Source organism: Chamaea fasciata, unplaced genomic scaffold (genome assembly GCF_029207755.1).
Source record: "Chamaea fasciata isolate MVZ Bird 193981 ecotype frontalis unplaced genomic scaffold, bChaFas1.0.hap1 SCAF_4, whole genome shotgun sequence".
NCBI lineage: Eukaryota > Metazoa > Chordata > Aves > Passeriformes > Sylviidae > Chamaea > Chamaea fasciata.
The window spans coordinates 6,980,800-6,995,096 of NW_027094089.1; positions in this window are offsets into that span (position 1 = coordinate 6,980,800).

Sequence of the window (14,297 nt, forward strand, 5' to 3'; positions counted from 1 at the left end):
GGAGGGAGGCGGGGAGCGGCCCACGACGGTCCGCCCCCGAGGATCCTCCGGGGCTCGGACGGAGCGGGCAGGGGTGAACAGAGAGGTAGACGGTACGCCCGGGGGGCTCGGGTAGCGATGGGTGGCCTTGAGGACAGGTCTCTCAGGAGAGGACGGAGCTCACGGGCAGCGGCAGGAGGTGTAGGCAGCTATGGGCAACACAGAGAGAGAGGGCGAGGGTTCGATTTTTGGTAGTGGATGGGCGTGTGGGCAGGAATGGGGCATGCAGGCAGGCACAGAGCGTGCAGGCCGGGATGTGCGTTCCAGGCTGAGGCAGATGGGGCTGGGGGCACAGAAGCAGGCATGGGGATGCAGACAAGGGATGGCCTATGGAGGCGGGTATGGCTAGATATGCCCTGCTCCTGCTTTAACCGTGCAGGCCTGGATGGTTAAAGCAGGAGCAGGGCATATTGACAAGGGTGGGAGGGCTGTGGCACGCACAAGGCAGGCAGCCATAGCCAGTCATGCAGGTGCAGGGTGTGCAGATCCAGGGATGAGCCCCCACCTGCCGTGGTGTACTGTTATGCTTTCTTTGACGTGCTTGCCCACTAAGCCTAAGAGAATTTCCAGGATACTAAGATGCAATGCTGTAGTGGTGTGACTCTTGCTGCCCACATCTGTCTGGAGGTAAAGGCTGCAGGTGCTTAGTCAGGAGAGCAAAGCCCCTTCATACAGCCAGCTCTCTCAGTTACCTTCAAGCCTTCACTTAAAAATTTTTTGGCTACTGCCTGCAACTCCATGATCTGCTAACATAACAGTCAAAACGCAAGCTGTGACAATCAAACAAGAATCTGGCTAAAACTGTGTTGGCTGCTTGTGAAAGGTTCATGGCAGCTCCTATTAAGTCTCTTGCAAAACCACTTGAAAATGTATTGTTATTACGCATGTCCCTAAAGTTTTCACCATGAGCCTATTTGAATGGTCCCATAGCATTATGCGCACATGCATTTACATATTTGGATTATCCCTGGAAAATTTGCACCTCACTGATGAGCCAAATAAATCATAAGAGAATCCTAAATAAAACTGTGTTGATGAAGCAGTGTGTGCAAGGACTAAAGACTGCCGCATTTCTCTCCATCCTTTATGTGTTATGTCAGACATTGTTGACATAGTCTTTGCCCTGTGCATAGAAGGCATGATGGGTTTGTGGCTCAAATCTTCATGGGAAATCATAACAGCTCTTTCACACTGAGATTTATAACCTCTTTCATTTCATAATTTTTTAAAATCTGTAAATTATACAACAAACTCTATGGTTAAGCTTTTAGAAATGCTCTTTCAAGTGCAGCTACATGAAGCATAGTTGCTTAAATTGAAAAGTGCTTGATTATTCAAGCACACCAGGAATTCTCTATGAATATGCATGACAGATGAACTTCTAGAATTTTGGTTTTCTTTTTACAGACATATGGTTAGGAAAAGACATAAACATTGTGCATAAACATTTTTGGTTTTAGCAGCATGCAATTATAGAGGTTAAGGCTCCTGTACGTATAGTGTGGGCTAAAATATGTCATAAATGCCATATGATCCAAGAAACAAAATTTGGCTGAACAAAACATGATTTTGTTTATGATTTTGTTCATGTTTTTTATGAACAAAAAATTTCATGAACAAAATTTGTCATGAATTTCTCAGAAATGAGATGTTTCCAAGTTTCATGTTGCAAATTATGCTTATCGTTTAAGAAATAAGGATATTTCCTGGCATTTACAACTGTCTGAAGGGTGTGATGGTTCAAGGTAAAACCAAGCTGTATGTTAATTGTCAAGAAATATTTATTGACAATCGTTGCTACTTACATTATGAATTGTGTGTCGTTTGCATACAAAAGGTAAGATTTCTCTATTCTCGCACCAAATTTATAGTCTCAGGCAATGTTGGAGCCATACCATTTTTGTCTAATAGCTTGTAACAGTTGTGTCTGCAACAGTACAGTCATGAATTAATAAGTAGTGAGGGAAGGGAAGAGAAGTTTCTGAAAGTGTCTTCCTACTTAAATGGACTTGAAAATATTTAACAAATCTGTATTTCAACATAGAAAAAATTAACAGTACTTACAGAAGTATGCTTCTTTCGTGAAACCCACAACAATATTGTTAGGCACAATATAGCAAGTCCACACCATCATCAGCTCAAGACTCTGAGAAGTCTTAGGAAAATTTAAGATCTTTTAAGAACTAAGAAAATATCAAGGCTTCATGAGTAGGGAGAGAATGACTCTTCTTGTTCAGAAAAACAAAACAAATGGTTTAACAACTTTGAAGACACTTTCAGCATTAACCAGAAGATAACACGCTTGGCAAGAATATGTTTTTCTCCATGTTTAGCATGCAGGCAGGCTACATCCTGAGAAAATCTAGCTTTTTCCTCCCAGCAACATTGCCTTAGTATTACTTGCAAGATAGGATTGTTCTGTTTCTCTTTCTCTTTTCCATGTAAATAGGTTATTTCCTGCTGAAATGGCAATGCATTTTTAAACACAGACTTGCAGCTCTAAATTGAGGTAGAGCCTCTGAGCAGGCGTAACATGTGATAAGTTGATGTGAAATTTAACTCTTCGGGCTTTAGGCATCTTCCTCCACAGTGCTCAGTTACACAACATGTTTGGCCAAAATTTACCTCTACAATAGTGATGGTGCCATTGTTCTCAGTACTCTACAAAATTAATTCCAGGGGTTCAGGTTTTGCATCAGCTCAGAAACTACAAAGGGGATGACATTTCCATTTAGATATTCAGTTCCCACCCAGCTGCTTTCATAACTAGATCTCACATCAGTGAGGAGCAGTTTGTGTTCTAAGTACGCAGTCCTTTCTCAAATGTAGAAAGTTGTGATAATTTGATCCTGCTTAGATGGTTGAGGGATTATGAATGTGGGAGCCTTAGGTGTCTCAAAGGTTTGCTCAGCTCTTCCTTCTTGTATGTCAGTTGCTGCTCAGTGTAGGCAATGAAGGGCTCAAACTTTTTCAAGGAATATAAAAAAGGTGAGTTAAAGTTTCCCTTTCTTATCCTCTTCTGCTTGAAAATGATACAGTGATTTTCAGCTTGTTTATTTTATTTTTTGTTTGTGCTTTATTTTATTCCACAGACAGATTTAGTATAGATACAGAGTAGATGAAGTGCATCATATGAGTATGTTCAGATTCCTTTTCTTCTTCATTTTTAACTACATACTATTCAACATTAATAATAGGTAGCAAACATGATTTTTTTTTTTTACAAATATCTGGCATGACCTTGACTTGAAACTTTAAAGTTAAATAAATAATAACCAGTGGAAGAAGCAATTTATGCAGAAAACAGCAACGTTTGAAAAATTAAATTTGTTAGTCAGCAAAAAATTCTCATTTTTTGAAAGTTAATAATTTTTGTTAGAACATGCGGTTTTAATATGTGTTCCATCCCCAACAGTGAAGCTGAAGGGGTTTCAATCTCTAGAAACATATCTTACTATCAATGACTAGAACAGTGAAGCAAGGAGAAAAACTACTATCTCGTGCCTATGCTCGCTTTCCTTCCCCTCTCCTTTGCCACTTTCCATTTCCTCAAACAAACAAAGCATTTTGTTGGCTATTGAGTATGCATCAATCAGATTTCACCTGTTGGCACCTGAGCAGGCAACCACATTTTAGCTCTAGCTGCACCACATCTAATTGTGATCTGTTTTTCAAGATATTGAGCCAGAAACACCTTCCAGAAAGTGATGTTTCAAGGTCTGCAGAATCCATTTCAGAGTAATAAAACAGAGTGAATTAGTAAAACAAAAAAAGTTGCAAAAATACCAAGAATCTGCATAGTAAAAAGAAAAAGAAAAAAAAGCATATTTAAATATTAAAACTACTTTGTAGAAAAAAACCCATATTATATTCTGTGCAGTAGTAGAAATATATCAATGGGTGTATCTTGCTGCATTCGAAGTTTATGGGAAGCAGTTCAGATATAGAAAAGTCACACTTGAAGTAACTAATTGGATGAAGTGTTAAAGAGCTTAGAACACTTAATCCTTTGATTTTGGTTTGTGCAAAACTCAGTGACAGCATTATTTTTTACTTTTCTTTTTGTAAAAAAAAGTATCACAAACTGTTAAAAACTTAAGCAATACAATGCAATTTCAGAATTTTGGGGAGGGGGGGAGGGGGCGTGTGTGTTTTGAATACTTGCTTGTTTCATAGAAGAAAACCTGTTCTTTATATAAGAGGTCCCAGCAGAGACTGCATCTAAACCACTCAACATTCCAAAGTATAAGAACACATATAAACTCTGATGGGTGAGGCTTTCTGGGTGAGGCTTTGCTAGCTATGCAAGATCTAGGATTAACCACAATAAAATGTTCTTGATATTCTCATAGTGTGTTTAATGACCTTCCTAAAGAACTTATCATCTACTGTTCCCCAAGGATATACAGCAGATAGTTAATATGAAGAGACATAATATTTGTGGAAGAGAACCACTGATGCAGAAATTATTTCTGATTCCCTTAACACCTCATCTATAGCTTAGAAATCGCTGTACTGAATCTGTCATCCTTAGTCACCTCTCAAGTGCTGGAGGAAGAGCCAGGTGGTAGTGAAATTGTCACTTCCTTCCACTTCCACAAGTGTTTTCAAGACATTTAATTATGCAGAAAAAGGGATGGGAACGGAACACAGCCTCCAGCTCTTGAATATGCACTATAAGGATCAGCGGAAACAGAGATTCACCTTCTTGCTCACCTATATCCACCTTCTGCATCACCATTTGTGATGCAGACTTCAGTATTTTAGCACAGTGTATTTATCCTCTACTGAAAAATGGAGGGGCAATGCTTTGTTCATACAAGAGCTGTTAGGCAGTTACGCATTCCAGTCCAACAAGACATTTCAGTTGCAGTAGAATGGCACTTTCTGACATGGCTGAAGTATTTGCACATTTTGGGGATTTTTTCCCCTGGCATTAAAATGTGATAGTACCACAGAACCAGGGCGCTTTTTTTTTTTTTTTTTTTTTTTCTTTTTTTTTCCTTATTTTCCTTCTTTTTTTTTTCTTTTTTTTTTCTTTTTTTTCCTTCTTTTTTTTTCTTTTTTTTTTCTTTTTTTCCTTCTTTTTTTTTTTTTTCTTTTTTTTCTTTTTTTTTTCTTTTTTTCCTTCTTTTTTTTATTTGTGTACTTAAAGCATACCTGAACAACTCTTTCCTGAGGTCTGGTATTTATTCCAAAACAAATAATGGCAATTTCTACATTCAGTCGTAATGTTTTAGCAATATAGCTTTTAGTGTTTATTAAAGAGAACTGCATCCAGGTCTAGGGCCCCCAGTGTAGTAAGGGTATGGACCTGCTGAAGTGAGTCCAGGGGAGCTTCAAAGATGATCCGGGGGCTGGAGCACCCCTGCTGTGCAGACAGGCTGAAAGAGCTGGGGGTGTTCAGCCAGGAGAAGAGAAGGTTCCACAGCGGCCTTATAACAGCCTTCCTGTACCTAAAAAGGGTCTTCAAGATGGCTGGAGAGGGACTTTTGACAAAGGCATGTTGTGATAGGACAAGGGATAATAGTAGGTTTTGGTTGTATATTAGGAGTAAACTGTGAGGGTGGCAAGGCCCTGGAACAAGCTGCCTATAAGAAGCTGTGGATCCCTGGAAGTGTTCAAGGCCAGGTCGAATACAGCTTTGAGTGACTTGATTAGAGAAAATTTAAGACTTTTATGATATACTGATGTGATATACAATCTATGTATGTATAGATAGATATGGTATGTATTTGTATGATATACATATATGTATGATGTGCAGATTTTATGATATATAGACTTTTAGGATACACAATCTAACTAATAGATTTATAATAATGCACAGTGAAAATACATGAAGTAAACATCCAAACCTTTTGAATTTCAGAGGCTTGATAAATAAAGAAAATACTCCATAAGAAACTTCATACAATTGTTTAACTAGCACTGTTCATACACTGGTAAATTACCATCTGTTTATCTTTCCAAAGCACTACATTACTGTAATTTTAGTAGTGTGAATTGTTTTACTTGAATCCAAACCTAAGTTGTATTTCCTGCATCACTTCATAGACTTAATTTTCCATATCAAAAATACTCCTGAGCTAATGTCATTCAGTGCTTTGTACAAGGCACCAAATGTGCCATAGTTAATAATTTGACTGGACAACCTGTCACTGATTCTGTGAAGAACAAGCTCTGAACCAGGCATCTGGTCAAAAGTTTAGCCTCAAAGCAAATCTACCTCCCTTTCTCCTGACTTATACTCATTAATCTTATGTTTTGTTACATGAATAAGTAATTGAAGTGTTAAGTATTTTTAAAAACCACCATTAAAAACTCTCCTTCCTTTACTTTTAGGAAAACTATTTCTTTGGGGTTGCATTCTTCTTCCCAGGTTCCTTCCACTTAGGAAGAGTGAGGAAATATCAGCCTGAGAGTTGTTGAACATACTGTTGCTGCTGTTACACCAGCTTCTGTACAACACTGACATAAATGGCGAGAGAAAAGCCAGCAGCTGGTAGAACATAATAGAAGTGTGTTTCATATGGAAAACAAATAAAGAAAATGACAATGTTGACAGTTTAATCTTATGTTCCTTGAAGCCTATTGATAATAGCTTGTAATGCTAATTTATACGTAATTTCTGTAGATCTGTTGCAGTCTTCTGAATGATCATTTCTGAAGTCAGAGAATTCAGTCCTACTGGTGGAGAAGTAACTGAGGCCAGACAAGAAAGCCATCAATGCCTGCTTACCTGAAATGTAAAAAGTTGTGCCCAAATGTGAAGAGTCCTAGATTGTGCTAATTTTTTTGTGCATATCGATGTAAATATCAATATGCACAAAATTTCATTCCATTTTACCGCAGGATACAATTCATTATAAGGCAACATTTTTATATAAAGACATTAATTCAATTTGTTGATACTCAGGGAACATGTTTATAGCTCCATCTCAGTAAGAATTTTCCTTTTCACCTTCTCTTACAAAATTTTCAAAGCAGAAGTCTTCTGGGATAAAAAAAATAAACATTTTGAAATCTCAAAGATGAACATGTTATAGCCACAAAAGATCACTGAGGCAAAAAGATGATCAGGAGGCAAAGTGAGCTGGACATTCCATTAGCATTTGTGGCCACAGTCTGCCCAACACTGACAGACCCTGATCCAAGCAGGCTGCTGAGTTCATCTTGTACAGCAGCTCTTGCATAAACAGTTCTAAACAAGAAGCAGGAAAAGTGACCTTTGCTGTAGCCTTTCCTGTGTTCCCATAGATTTGTACTGCAGGAAGTTTGGGGACTATCTCCTGCCCAGGAGAAAGCATACAGTGGATCAGACTTCCTCCTCCTCCTCCTCTGTAACAGGAGTGCTGAAATAAAGTGGAACATACCCATCCACAGCTGCTAAACAGCTGGCACTGATTTCAGCACTCTTCAATCTGCTTCATAACTCAGTAGGGACACCCCAAGGAATGGATAGCTGCTCTCCAGGCTGCAGAGCCTGATGCTTTCATGAGCACTGCAGAACCAGACTGTTAGCTCCATGTCCAAAGGCTTCATAAGCCTTTTTACTTTCTTGACTGGGTACAGGGGGTGGGGGAAAGATCTTTCTAGAACAAATTTTCCTTTTAAGGCTTATATTTTACAAACTGTACTCTGCCCTAATAAACATTTCTAGGCACTTCAATTACACAGTATTTTGAATGTTGTCTTTTGTCTTAGAATTTCTCAAGGTATTTTTGATGTTATACAAATACAGACATCAACAGTTACTCCAAAATTACTCTGCAGGTGATTTTTGTTCACCCATGTGTAACAAAAAAGAGAGGAAATGAGAAAGGCAGAACATGAGAAATACACATTCCACTCTAACTTTTGACTACTACATATTATCAAATTATTTTTTTAAGAAACATGAAGAGCTATTATTAGTCAAATCTGATTACATATGTATTATCTTGTATTAAAAATTAACTAATTTTTGAATCTTTTAATAAAATCCTTTAAGCTCTGTGTACCCACTGAATCCAAAATATGACAGAAGTTAAACATTTGTGAAAAGGGGAAATAGGGGGGGGGAAAGGGGAAAAAGGGGAAAAAAGGGAGAAATGGGAGAAAGGGGAGAAAGGGGAAAAAAGGGGGAAAAGGGGGAAGGAGAAAGAAAGAAGGAGAAGGAGAAGGAGAAGGAGAAGGAGAAGGAGAAGGAGAAGGAGAAGGAGAAGGAGAAGGAGAAGGAGAAGGAGAAGGAGAAGGAGAAGGAGAAGGAGAAGGAGAAGGAGAAGGAGAAGGAGAAGGAGAAGGAGAAGGAGAAGGAGAAGGAGAAGGAGGAGGAGAAGGAGGGGAAGTTCTGGGAAGGGAAGTTCCAGGAAGTTGCAGGAAAGGAAGGGAAGGGAAGTTCTGGGAAGGGAAGGGAAGTTCCGGGAAGGGAAGTTCCGGGCAGGGCAGGGCAGGGCAGGGCAGGGCAGGGCAGGGCAGGGAAGGGAAGGGAAGGGAAGTTCTGGGAAGGGAAGGGAAGGGAAGGGAAGGGAAGGGAAGGGAAGGGAAGGGAAGGGAAGGGAAGGGAAGGGAAGGGAAGAGAAGGGAAGAGAAGGGAAGAGAAGGGAAGAGAAGGGAAGAGAAGGGAAGAGAAGTATTATGTTTTACATAAGAAACACCTTCACATAAGAAATAACCACATTTATCATTTCCATCTTCTGCCTTTAGAAACAATCCATGGACTTCCAGAATGCCCATATCAGACTTCCTTTTTGAAGCAAGAATGAACATGAAGCTTATGTAGAGGAAATAGGAACTCTGCCTCTTTTAAGCAGTAAATAATAATCCCACTTTCAATAAGTCTGTACAGAGACCCCTACACACACCCCAATTCAGACTCTTGGATGTCAAGAGATGTTATATATTAAATTTAAGGCATTTGAGGCAGTGAACTGGTAAGACAATTAATGATTTGGTCTCTTTTGCTTTCCTCTGGGCTTAGTGATGTCAATTCCAACCTACAATGCTGCTATCTAACTGCTGTTACCTAACAAGAACAAGATCAATGAAAGTTGCATTTGGAAAGCAAAGTCTTTTTAAAGATGGTCTGGGCCAGCACTTAGCAGTTTTCTGTTCACAAATATGCATAGAGGAAACTGCAACTGCATGTACAAAGAGATACATAAAAACTGTGGACAATTTATTGGTACATGCAAAGGATCAGGTAAAAATTATCCTGTAGAACTCTGTGCATTAACACAACATCCAAAACTTTGTAGGTGAATACACCACTAGATAATGAGCAGGACACAAAGGCTTATTTGCAAAATCTGTTAGCTTTGCTAATTAAAACAGTTTCATCGAAAATTTACCCCAGGGAATTTACATTTTTTCACAAAAGCTAGCATATGCTTAAAACAAGTGTTTCACACTTCACTACAATGGAAATATCACCCATTTTACGTGAATTTCCACACTTTATGTGGAGAGATGAAAGCAGAGGCTGCTTGGAGGGTTAATATAAATAGATAAGGAGTCTTTATGACTCTACTTGTTTGTGCAGCATTCTGCAATTTCCTAAGATAGGTTATGAATATTGCAAAAGGTGCCTAAATTCTTCCTGAACTAATACCTTCAGGGTAAATCAAAATTAGTATTTAGACTGATTGAATCAAGAAAGACATGTTTAATCATATTGCCAAACAATATTAACTTCAAAATATATAAAAGGCCTACAGTCCATCAGCCTAAATAAAAACAAATTGAAAACCTCAACTGTGTTGGGTTTTTGGGGTGCTTTATCAATCTTGGCTAATGTATTTGACATAATTCGTATTTTTACATGTAAGAGAACAAATAGCATTATACATGTTTAAGCTGTGTTGGGTATTACATATTCACCTATATTCACTTGGAAATCCCATGGAGTCGAGTTTCTTACAGAAAGAAGATTTTTTTCCAGTAAAAAATGGGAAGAAAGGAAAAAAATGCAGTCAATCCAGTTTATGCCTGTTTTCCATATACCATTCAAACAAAGCCTGTAAGATTTCATAGCAATAGTCAGTTTTAATTTATTTTTATTCAAAGCTAATTTTGTGGGAGAAGGAAAAAGAAAAGTTATAACACATATATAGAGAGATATATAGATATATAGATTTATAATAGCTAATTTTTTAATTTTTGGTCATTTACTCTTCAACAAATATTTAGAAATACTTCACCACTTAATACTGGGAAGCTAAACTGTTCTAACATATTACTCTGACTTCAGACTCTGCTTCTGAAACATCAGAAGACTATGTTTGAATCTTTCCAATATGGAATATATTAACAATTCAAAATAGGTCTTAAGACATTAGGGGATAGTTTTAAGAAAATAGTGTCTGGTATTAAAAAAAATGTTTAATACGAACTATTTCTCTCTGTTACTCTTTGAAGAGATTAAGCAGTGGCAGTTTGCTGTTATGGGGATGCTGGTGTATATAGATCAGGTTTGGTTGAAGAACTGTGTGTCTGGCAGGCCTAAGCAAGTCAGTTGTAATTAATTTTTAAAAATCACTTTTAGACCACTTTATAAGTATGTTCCAACCAGGATGTACAACTTTCAAAGTAGAAGTATGTTTTCTTGCATCAGTAATTCTTCTATAATGAGTAATCAAGGGGGACTGGAACTACCTTCATCTAAAGCATACCTGACTTCAGCACATTTGTGTGATACAGAAGGCAAAAACCCAATCCAAATGAAGACCCATGATACATACTGAACATTCAGATATGAATTTTATCTCCCCCTTGTAATGTCGTTGGTAGCAAGCAGTCCACTGAGGTCAGAATGAAGAATTAATGACTTTGTCTAAATAGGTGATTCCTACTAAAGGCTGCTGTGTGTTATGGGCAAGCTTGAAGACATTTTATGAGCTCTATAACAAGAAAGATGTTCTTGTTACAAGAAAATCTGCATGGGAATTTCTGATACATATAGGGAATTCACCTCATATTCTCTGAGAATATAAATTCACATAAACTAAACTGTGTGAATGAAGAAAGGCAGATTTTGTTTGCTTTTTCTTATAAACAGTGAATATTTTCATGTCAAGCTTTGAGGCCAGAGAATGTATATTTTTGGGGCAGTAAGTGGCGTTTCCTTACTGCCTAGAAAAAAGACTCACCATTAAGAGATTTGTATATATAATTATAGAGTTTCCTACAAGAATTTTTTTACTAACCATCTCTTTTAACTGTATTTTAAAGGGTACTAAGAAGCATCCTTTCCCTGAGGTCTATTTTATGAGCAAGTGTCACATTATAGATAAAAATTTCAGGCAGAATTGGGGTAGCACAAAGGCTCTGATTGTGCTGAAAATATTACTCATTCCAACTACTTTTTCCAAACTTAATGGGTTTTCAGTTTTGATAGGATGAAAACTACAGCAAAACTAGAACAAACCACTTAGTTTGTATATAACAGTTACAACAAAAGAGATATAGATGACAACCCGTCCTGTTCAGGGCTCAGATGTGCTTGTGGTGAAATTGGCAGTACTGCCTTTTGTGTTGCAGCTGTTGTAGGACAAAACAAGATCTAAAATCCCGCAAGTTAAAATAATAACTTATGAAACAGACTTGAACTTCTTCTTGCTCACAAAACCTTCATATTTTCATATCCCAACCACAATGATCATACTTATTGGATGCAATGATGAGTGGCTTGTGTGTTAAACTTAGGAAGGGACAAGGAAGCTGATAAACTACGAGTAGCAGAGATCTTTATTGATAATTTGGCATATCATAATACTTCTTTGATAAAAAAGTTTTCTGGCAAGGTAAAAAGTCTTCCCAGGTATTCAAAATAATCTTTAAATGTGTGTTAAAAATTATTTAAAATAATTTTAAAATGTGTGTTCTATAAGATCTGTCAAACTAATATTAATCAAATATTAGGGAGGAGGCGGGAAGGGGGGAGGGAGGGAGGGAGGGAGGGAGGGAGGGAGGGAGGGAGGGAGGAAGGAAGGAAGGAAGGAAGGAAGGAAGGAAGGAAGGAAGGAAGGAAGGAAGGAAGGAAGGAAGGAAGGAAGGAAGGAAGGAAGGAAGGAAGGAAGGAAGGAAGGAAGGAAGGAAGGAAGGAAGGAAGGAAGGAAGGAAGGAAGGAAGGAAGGAAGGAAGGAAGGAAGGAAGGAAGGAAATCTCCTACTTTTTCCTCAGTGATTTGGAAATCAGTTTTACAAACAGCAAAAGAGAGGGAACAGAAATGCCTTCCAAGATTGTCATGGCTGGTGCTGCAGACTGTTTTAAAAGAATGTTCAGTACAGTAAGGAGCATCCATACCATATTAGTGAAAAGAAAAACCCACTGTATTTACACATTACAAGTGTGTATGGAGCATTTAGGACCCTCAAAGTGGAGACAAGGAACAACAAAGGAAAAGCTTTAAGTTGAAAGCAAATGGCTTTAAGAGAATATTCTGAGCAGTGGCTGCAGAACTGCCCTCACACCTTGCTTCTGTATGCAATTTCAGAGAATTTTTGACAGTGAAATGTGACCATCTGCCAGACTGTGAAGTAGTTGACAGCCTCAGCTGTAGCCATTTCCCATTTACTTAGTATTATAAACATATCAAAAGATTTCAACTATTTCCTGTGCTTCATGATATGGCCTCCCACACCCAAACTACTTTACGTCATCTTGCTAGAATGTCCTATGGGGAATATTCACTATTCAATGAGGAACAGTTTTATTTAAGCACAACTGCATGGGGCTTTTTAGGAAGTGTCTCCCTGCTTTCATTTGGCTTTCAGATTTTTTTTTTTAAGTGCTGTGCTTTGTTTCTTACCCATTTACAATCTGATTTTCAAAAATACAGAAAAACCTGCTGCTCTGTTTTAAGTGGCTTGGCTAGCCTAACATCTCTGATTATAAAATAATTTGTTCATCTCTGTTTCAATGCTGCCATTTTTTGTAAAAAAACAGGTAGCCTCTACTTCACCAGAAAACAAAACATTATCCTCCAGAACACTCTGGAGTTACTTTTTGACACTCTGGCAGCCTGTTTTCAGATGTTCAGAGTATAAGTCTACCCACTGCATGGCCTCTTTCATCCAGTGCTTCCCAGTAAGGTAAAAGGCAAGCTACTGTTTCCTTTATGCCAGCTTGTCAAAAAGTTGCCACACCCTCTGCATCCACAGCACTAAAGAAGAAGCCCTTAGGGGTACCTGGTATATCCTGGAACTGAAGAAGTCTCTGAAGAAGGGCTGTAAAGTTTATGGGGTTCGACATTTTCATCAGCAGGTAGAAGCCTTTCCAGAGATTATTTAAAACTACACCTCCAACAGAAGTACAAAGCTTCAGGCCACCCAGCCTGATAAACAGATGAAGACAAAAAGGCTAATATGTTGCAGATAAATGGCAGAAAGAAGATGTACCTGAACATACTAAGAAAAATCCTACCAAATGCCAAATTTCAAAACAATTTTCAAATTCCTCACAGAAAAAATTGAGACAGACATCCAACCAAACCAACACTACCATTGTAAGAAAATCAGATGACTTGTAGGGTTATCTCCTCTCTGGTTTGCAATGTGTCCTGGTGTGAATTTTACCAGTAATGATGTGGACACTGCCAAAGGATGTGTGATCCTGAAGAGTAGCACTAACATTTTCACAGTGTGCAGCTTCATCATGGCACACCCAGGCCTCCAACTTTACAATGTAATACATGCCCTGCAATACTGCTGCCTTTATCCTGGCACAGATTCTACGACATTTGAGAGTCACCCAGGGCACTTGGATGCAACTGCTCAGGGAGTATTTATGTGTCTCCAGATGAGGACATTATGAAATTGGTGTAATCAGGCTCCAAATCCAATGGCTACTTGCAGTCTGGAGACAAGTCTTCTTTAAAGGTTAATGATATCACTCTAACTGCAACAAATAGAAAAAAAAAAAAATTGGGGCACTGAGGGGTCTCATGATGTACTGCATTATAAAGCCAGCCAGTGATGACCTTAGGAAGAGTGTGATAGTGCAGTGCTTTACCATCAGAAATTAGGAGAAGTGAGCAACAGAAACCAAAACCCTTCAGAAGATGCAGATGGTAGTCTGTGATAAAGAATACTTAACAATATTTTAAAAGCTTTAAGTTTTTGACCATGGATATGTTCTGGAAGAACCCCTTTTCTGTTATTCTGGCATGGCCTAGCATTCCTGTGAAAAGCTATTTTGTAAAAAGTCTTTTGGAGACCACTGCTTCTCTATAATGCCTGAGAATAATGTTTAGTCTGACTGCTGTTGGCTGGAACTAC